This window comes from Rhea pennata, unplaced genomic scaffold (assembly GCF_028389875.1).
Source record: "Rhea pennata isolate bPtePen1 unplaced genomic scaffold, bPtePen1.pri scaffold_26, whole genome shotgun sequence".
Taxonomy (NCBI): Eukaryota; Metazoa; Chordata; class Aves; order Rheiformes; family Rheidae; genus Rhea; species Rhea pennata.
In genome coordinates this window covers 811,386-819,125 of record NW_026907677.1, presented here as the reverse complement: position 1 = coordinate 819,125, position 7,740 = coordinate 811,386, and the positions used below count along the sequence as shown (strand labels likewise).

General features: G+C 60.9%; 1 non-coding gene across 1 annotated transcript; it reads right to left on the bottom strand.

Annotated features, from left to right (window-relative positions):
- Positions 1 to 7,364: 7,364 nt before the first annotated feature.
- Positions 7,365 to 7,436, bottom strand: TRNAA-CGC (transfer RNA alanine (anticodon CGC)). Its single transcript has one exon. It is a non-coding gene; the product is annotated as a tRNA-Ala (tRNA).
- Positions 7,437 to 7,740: the final 304 nt, after the last annotated feature.

Below are 7,740 nucleotides of genomic sequence, written 5' to 3'. Positions count from 1 at the left end.
GGAGGCGCTGAGAGCCCCCTGTGCTGCTGCCAGCCCCAGCGTGAGCAGGTTGCCCATCAGCCTGCAAGAGTCAGTGAGGGCAGAGGGGCCTGGAGAAGAGCGCGTCAGGGCTGTGCGCTCAAGGAGCAGCTCCAGGCTGCAGCTCTGGGCTGCAGCAGTGGGCGAGGGAAGAGCTGTGTGCCACGGTGCCCCATACCCTGTGCGTGAGGACAAGGCCTCAGCTGGCCCGGGCCCTTGGGGACTTTGGGGCTTTGCTTACCATGCACTCGCAGATCTTCCACGTCTGCCCTGTTTTTGTCAGATACCTGAGCCGCTCCCAGTGCAGGAGTTGGGCTGCTTCAAGGAGGGTCTCCTGAGAGGCCTGCCAAATAGCAGACGGGGAGATGCCACCACAGCCCAGCCCCTTTGGGGAAGGTGTAGCCAGGGAAAGGAACAACCCCCAGCTGAAGGCTGTGGTGGGTCTGAGGCAGAGAGGGATGGCAGCTCTGCACTGTCCTCTGGGATGCAGGAGGCCAGCGACACACATTCAGAGGTGTGGAGGCCCACCCGTGGGGCGTCAGCATCCACCCCCTGAATCACTGCTGCTGTCAGAAGTCCCACCTGGGCCACTCGCCGTGCCTCATCACTCAAATGAAAGAAGAGAGGCAGCAGGCTCCTCTGCACATCCTTCTTCATCCTCCATTTGTCACTCCACACCAGAGTCTCCATGATGTCTTTGAAGAGGAGCATGGAGAGCTCTCGCACCCGGCTGGCCTCCTGGACAGAGAGAAGAGGGCAGAGGAGACCTCGGCAATGGTCGTGGCAGCCGGCCATGAGCAGGGGTGCCCCAGCAAGGCGCCTCCTCCTCTCTGTGCGGAGCTGTCCCCGAGCCCAGCAGAAGGGCAGAGCTGGGGCTCTGCTGAGCAGGCTGCTGCTGAGGAAGCTGGGGCAGAGGGCTGTCCTGCAGAGGCAGCACACGCTCTCCCAGGCCCTCGGTGCCTCTCCCTCCACATGGGACGTTCTTTCTCCCGCCCTGGGGTTGCTCAGGTCCTCCCAGCAGAACTGCATGGACAGGGGCAGCCTGTGCCTGGGCTCAGCTCTGCTCCTGGCTCTTGGTTTACCTCCGCCCTAAGCCGCAGCAAGAGCAGCAAGGGCTCAGCACGGTACGGAGCAGCTGGGAGTGCAGCGGACAGTGGCCTGAGCACAGCACTTGCTGACAGTTCCCAGGACTCGTGGCGGGAGGTACACATTCCCCCACCAGTGGGCACAGCGGAGAGGGACACATCACACCTGCGGCCATGTACAAACGTGCGGCAGAGCCCTGGGCTCTCCTGCCGGCCTTACATCATCAAAGAGGGGCAGGAGCATCTCCATCAGCTGCAGGGTACTGGGGTGGGCTCTCTGCCTCTCCATGTAGCGGAAGATGTTCCTCAGCACCATCAGCACTTTCACCCTGCTGTCCCTGTCGGCATCCTGCAGGCACTTCATGAAGTCTGGCAGCAGCGAGTGCATTTTTCTTGCCTGCAAGAAGCACAGAACACCCTTTTTGTGGGGCAACGATGGCCTGCCCTGGCAAAAACTCTCTCTGACACAGCCGGGATGTGCCTGTACCAGGAGCCCTTTCAGGCAGGCACTGGTGCCTTTCTCCTGGTGCTGCACAGCCAATGGCCTGGCCTGAAACGTGCCGGACTGAGGAAGAAGGCAGCTGGAGGAGCTGGGACCAGCTAGCACACCTCTCATTGCCCAAAAAGTCCAAGACACTGCCTTACTCCTTGCCTTCTGCCCACCCCCACGCTGTCACACAAGTGTGTGTGTATGTCCCCTACTCACCATCGTGGGTCTCTCAGACGCTGTGATGAGGCCTCTGAGCACCAGCCAACGCATCACTGGGGAGCGATGTGGCAGATACCTCTGCAAGAGGTTGAGGACACGGTCCCCCTCCTTGGCGAAGTCAGTGCAGACCAGCAGCTGGAACACACGTCATGAGAGAGGGACAGAGCCTACAGCGCTCCCTTGCAGCACGAGGCCACGCTCGGTCCCACCGACAGCCAAGAGCAGGGTGCTCCATGGCCCTCCAAAGCCTGTCCTGCGGGTAGCTGTGACCACAGGCAGCCTGCGTGGCCCCTCAACCCAAGCCCTGGGCCCCAGGGTACACCATGCAGATTGCCCGCCTGCTCTTCCGCCCTCTGAACCCTCTGCAGCCTCTTGTGCTCCTGCCTTTGAGGAGCAATTGAACAGCGAGAGCTGGCACCAGGGAGGCACAAAACGCAGAGAGTTACAGGGGTTACCCCCCAGCAGCCACGGACCACAGCCAGGGGGGCTAACACCAGCGCAGGACAGGCACTGCGTATCGTCAGGTCTACCTCAGTGAAGAAGGCCATGGCCGGGATCTCCTGAAACTGGTCCTCCCTGTGGAGCAGCACTGCCAGCTGGTTGAAGATCCAGCACTGGTCAAGCGTTGGAATCTTCCTGATCTCTCTAGCAGGGGGAAGGAGGCTCTGTCAGTATGCAGCTGATCCCGCAGACCTCTTCTGCGGTTGCACCGCTAAAGTCTAGCTGCTGCCCCACAGGCCAGGACGTGCAGGGCAAGGCCACAGTGGCATTCCACTGGCGCAGCCAGTGGCAGCTGCTCACCCAGTGGCCGTCTCTCCCCACCGCACACCACCTCTGCAGAGCCAGTGTGGCATCCTCAGGCTCCCTTTGGTGGCAGAGCACAAAGACACCCTTCCCACCACCAAGTCAGGGCCTGTCCACACATCCCATTTCCTGCCCATGCGGGAGGCTTGTCCCCATGGGCTCCTCCCGTGCACATGGCCCTGTGCATCTTGCCCCTTTCCTGGTTAACCCTCTCCAGTAGAGCTGCATACAGACAGAGCCATGGCACTCTGCGTGGCCTGAGCCCAGTCGCTAAGGGAGGGGACTCCAGGTCCCCGGGAGGTGACTGGTCGCACCAGGCACCCTCTCTCACCCTTGCTAACACCAGCTGCTGCCCCAGCAGGCGGTCCTGGCACGCCTGGGGACTCCCTGGCACCTCAGAGGAAGGGGACTGTGTTGTGTAGAGCTGGGCAAAGAGGACTCTCACCTGGCCAGTAAAATGACTCCCAAGTGGAGAGTGTCAGGGCTGAGAAGCATGTCCCAGCCTCCCTTCGTCCTGAGGACCAGGGCTTGGTGTTCGTAGCCAGCGCAGCAGAACAAAGCTGCCATGGTCTGCACTGCTGAGCTGTGTGCAGAGCAAAGGCTGGCTCATACCGGCAGCCTGGCCCTGGCTCCAGGTCCAAGGGAGGGACGAGGGGACGGGGATGGAGCACCTGACAGGGCTGGTGGGAGCGGATGGGTCCCATCGGTGGCATTCCCTCCGGAAGATCGCAATGTCCTGCGGCGTGAGCTCTGCTGTGAAGCCAATTTGGAAGAGCAGCGCCAGGCAGAGGTGGGAGAAAAATGTCTTCACCACCTGCGAGCAGCTGCACTGCTGGAGGAGCTCATAGAGTGCCCTGGTTGCCTACAGAAAACACGCAGAAATGGTTCTCACTGCAGAGACGTCCCTGTTGCGCTGCCAGAGCCTGTCCTGCTGGCAGTGGCCCCAGGGTGCTGTGTGCACGTACTACGAGGCGCTCATGGATCATGGGCAGATGGAGAGGGCACAGAGGGCTCTGCCGCTTGCCCCAGACAGGTGAGCAGAGCCCTGGGGGTGAGGGAGGTCTCATCCAGTAACTCACGGCCAGGGGAAGGATGCGGGTTCTGTCCCTGACGTTGGTGAACGGTTTGCGCAGTGGCCGCTCCACCAGCATCTTGAGGAGCTCCCACAGCACCTTCTTCGACGTGCTGGGCTTGGAGACCATTGCCCTCCACGTGGCCACAGTGACGCTGCAAGCCTCGGCAGTTCTGTCATCAGGGCTGCCCCGGCCACAACTCTGTGGCCTGGCCAAGCGGCTGAGGGTGCAGACAGAGGCCACAAACTTCAGCTGCTGAGCTTCTTCCTGACAGCGGGGAGGAGAGAGACAAAACAGAGAGCATGAGACGGCGGGAGGCTCGGCCAGTGGTAGCAGGGTGCAGCCCGAGTGGCAATGTCTGTAGTTACCCTTCCTCTGCCTGTGAGAAAGGCCTGGATGCACGCCAGGGCTTCCTGCTCCTCTCTCCGCACATCGGAGCAGCTGGTGGCAGAAGCCCCTTGCCCTGAGAAAGAAAGAGCAGGCAGAGCTCTGGGGGCTGGCAGGAGGCAGCAGAGGTGGGTGGCAGAGCTGTGCCCTCTGTGCAGCCACGCTGCCTGCTGCACGGACTCCAGCTCCCCTGCGCTTGTCGGGGCTGAGAGGTGCCCGACAGCTGGTGCGTGATTCTGGAGCACAGTGACCTGGGGAAACAGCCCAGGGGTGCCGGGATCAGGAACTCGCTGCGAGACGGGCAGGCAAGGTCCCTGCCCCGCAGCATCGCTGCCCCTCCCAGCCTGTGCCGCAGAGCGGGAGCCGGGTCCCCTCTGCTCCTCTCCTTCCTGGAAGGATGCTGTGCCAGGCCGGCCCCCGAGCACACAGCAGGCCCAGGCATGCCGGCACCGCGGTGCCCCCAGGGCTCTGGGGACACCCCCCCCCCAGCCTGCCATGGAGGGGAGAGCGTGCGGCAGAGTGGGGTGGTCTTGCAGCCCCCATCCCTGCCCAGCTGCATGGTGCCACTCACTCACCCATCTGCAGAGGCTGAGGCACGCACACGCCGGGGAGCTGTGTCTGGGAGCCGATCTCCTGGGGAGCTCCATCTTCCCTGTCCTTCTCCCAGGCCACCCTGGGGTTGCTGGGGGGTCTCTCAGCCATCCTGTGGGAAGGAGAGGAGGTGCTGAGCGTTGGGGAAGGGGGAGCCTGCGCTCAGGCCTGGCCGCATCTCTGTGTCGCCACAGTGGGCAGACAGTGGTCCTAAAGGAGGCTGTGCAGGCACACGGGGCAACAGTTTTTCAGCAAGCAGCAAATGCCCTGGAAAAGGCCTCTTGGGGGCCCTCCAGAAACACCGGCATCACCTGGCTGCAGTGGGCAAGGGACCAACATCAGAAATCAGGCACGTGGCTGTGCCTTTCCCAGACGAAGGGCTTCGCTGGGCAGATGCCAACACATTTTGCCAAGGCACCGCTTCCAGGAGTGCCTCTTACAAGCAAAGCCAGTGGGGGTGATGCCAGCAATCCCGGAGTGTCCTTGCCTTCCCCTGGCTGTGCTGGGCCATGGAGCCCAAGCCAGGCCCAACCATGGGGCCAGGCTGCTCCCAGGCAGCCCCTCCCAGAGCCAGAGCAGGTGATGCTGGTGTCTCCCCGGTGCTCCTGGTGGCGGGTCCCAGCCCTTCCTGGGACACCTTGACCCTGCAGGGCTAGTGGTGGCTGTGGACACCATTGTCCCAGCCCCGCATCACCACCTCCCCCCACCCGCTCGGCCACCCTGGACCCCAGGCAAATGGCACCCCTCATGTCTTACACAGGGTGGGAACTGGGGAGGCCTCAGGAAAACGCCTCGGTCCCGTGGGGCAGCCCGAGGGCTGCAGGGAAAGGCGTGGGCTGCGCTCAGGGTCCTCCTCCACGAGTCCTGCGCACTGCTGCCCTGTCCTGTCCCCCTGCACACTGCGGGACTGAGGCCGTGCCAGCGCCTGACTGTGACACGGGGAGATGTCACAGGAGCACAGTCACCAAGGGCTCTGCCATCCCTGGGCAGCCTCCGCCTGCCCCCTGCTCCCCACAGACCCTTCTCATGCACCAGTTCACTTGTCGGGGCTCAGGTCCCCTAAACCCCTCCGTCTGCCCCACGAGCATGCACTTGGGGCTCTGCTGCTCAACAGAGCCCTTGACTGCTTTCCTGGGTGCCCCCAGGCCCCACAGAGTGGACACTGTCAACCCAAAGTGAGCACCTGGGGACAAAGTGCTCTAGGCTCACCCTAAGAGAGCACAAAGCCAGTGTGACACCAGTTCACCAGTTGACTCGGTGCTACTTCTTTACTTGGGCAAGTTTTCTTTCAACTCCCACCACCGACGCTGTCTCTGCAAAAAGGAAGGTGCATGCTTTTCTTCCTGTCTTAGACGGACCATTCCAAAATGCCCAACGGGGGTTGAGCCTGGGGTTAGTTGTAACACGAAAGGTGAGCACTGCAGAGGCTCTTGCCTTTGCGTAGACCCCCATCATTCCCAAAGGCTATGTTGTCCAGGCGCTTCACCAGAAGATTTCTTTAAGGCACGTGAAAGCATGTGGTTGTGTTGTGGAGCTTTCAATGTACCCTAGGTCAGCTTTCAAACCTACTGCTTTTCGAGAATGAAGCATGGGGCTTTCACAGCCCAGTCAAGGGCTGGCTCACTGCCCATGTCTGAGCTACAGCAGGACAATGACTTTTGCCAAGATATTGTGACCTTGCTCCTCATCTCATCCACAGAGTGTTCTTCTGTGGAGCAGTCTCAAATGCCTTAAGGAAGAAGGCTGACTAGAGAGGTGCTTCTGTGTGCCACTTTCCCTCTAAATCCCATCTCACAGCAGCAGTAGCTAGCTGACAAGAATGGTGGGTTTTCACGTGAGACCATCAATTTTTTGGCAAAGCAACAGACCTCTACCAGCCCTTTGGCAACAGTGGGACAGCTTGCACAACTTACTCTTGCACTCCTCCTTGCTCCGGCCCAGAGAAGCCCCAGCCAGCGCCAGCAGTCTGGCCATGGCAAAGGCAGGAGAGTTGCCCCTCCTGGGCTCTCTGGCCCACATTTGAGATCCACCCCGCCAGCTCCTCCAGTGAGGAAGTGGCATCTGTCCCGATGGCTTAGGATCCCTCCCACATTTCCTAACCAAAACTCTGCTGTTCCTTGCACAAAACTAACTGACAGGCATCTCCATGGTTATAAAAGCCAGAGAAATACCATGCCACTGCTGCCTTTACTAACTGCAATCACTAATTATGGATATGCAACTGTAAATCCTAACTGTCCCTACCTGATCCCATGGCTGCTTCCCTGCCTGGCCAAAAGCTTGCTCTCAAGAACACAAGGGAGAAGCCCACCTGCAGAGCCTGTGGTTGCTAAAGGGCCAACAGCAAAGGGAGAAAGGGGCAAAACAGGCACGAGATGGTTGGAGGAAAGGCTGCGGAGGCACCCAGCCACCTGCTGAGAATGGAGCACTTCTCTACCTAGCTTTCCAGTATTTACCACTCCTTGCAGATCTGCATATGGGCATCAGGTCGAACTAAAACAAGCCCTTGGGAAAAGTCTCTTCCAGCTGACTTGTGTGGCAGCAGGGGAAGCCCAGAGGCTGTAACGACACATGGCTCACAGACCCAGGCCCCGTCCCTGCATGGCATCAGTCTCCACAGAACCGCAGAGGGGCCCTGGCCAAGGCAGCCCTTAGCACCATAGCTAAGGGGTGGAGATGGAGGAGAAAAGTCCTTCCTGGAGATGCTGGGGATTGAACCCAGGACCTCCTGCATGCGAAGCAGGCGCTCTTCCACTGAGCTACATCCCCTTACACATGGCATACGTAGATGGGGGGTGTGCTCTGGGGTGCCCTCTCCTCCCATGCCATGTCCCTGACAAGCACAGCCCCCTTGTGCCCTGCTGCCCTCAGACCCTCCCCAGAAAACTCCATTCAGACCCTCCTGCCTGGCCGTGGGGGAATCTGGCCTTGCCTCTGCCCTGGGACTGCTCCTGCACAGGGCCACGCCACGGAGCGCTGCCCCTTCAGCATCTCTGCAGCTAATTGGGTCAGGGGGAGAGTGTCGCTGCAGGCGCTGCTGCCAGGCTCTGGTCCTGCCAGGGGAGGCTTGATG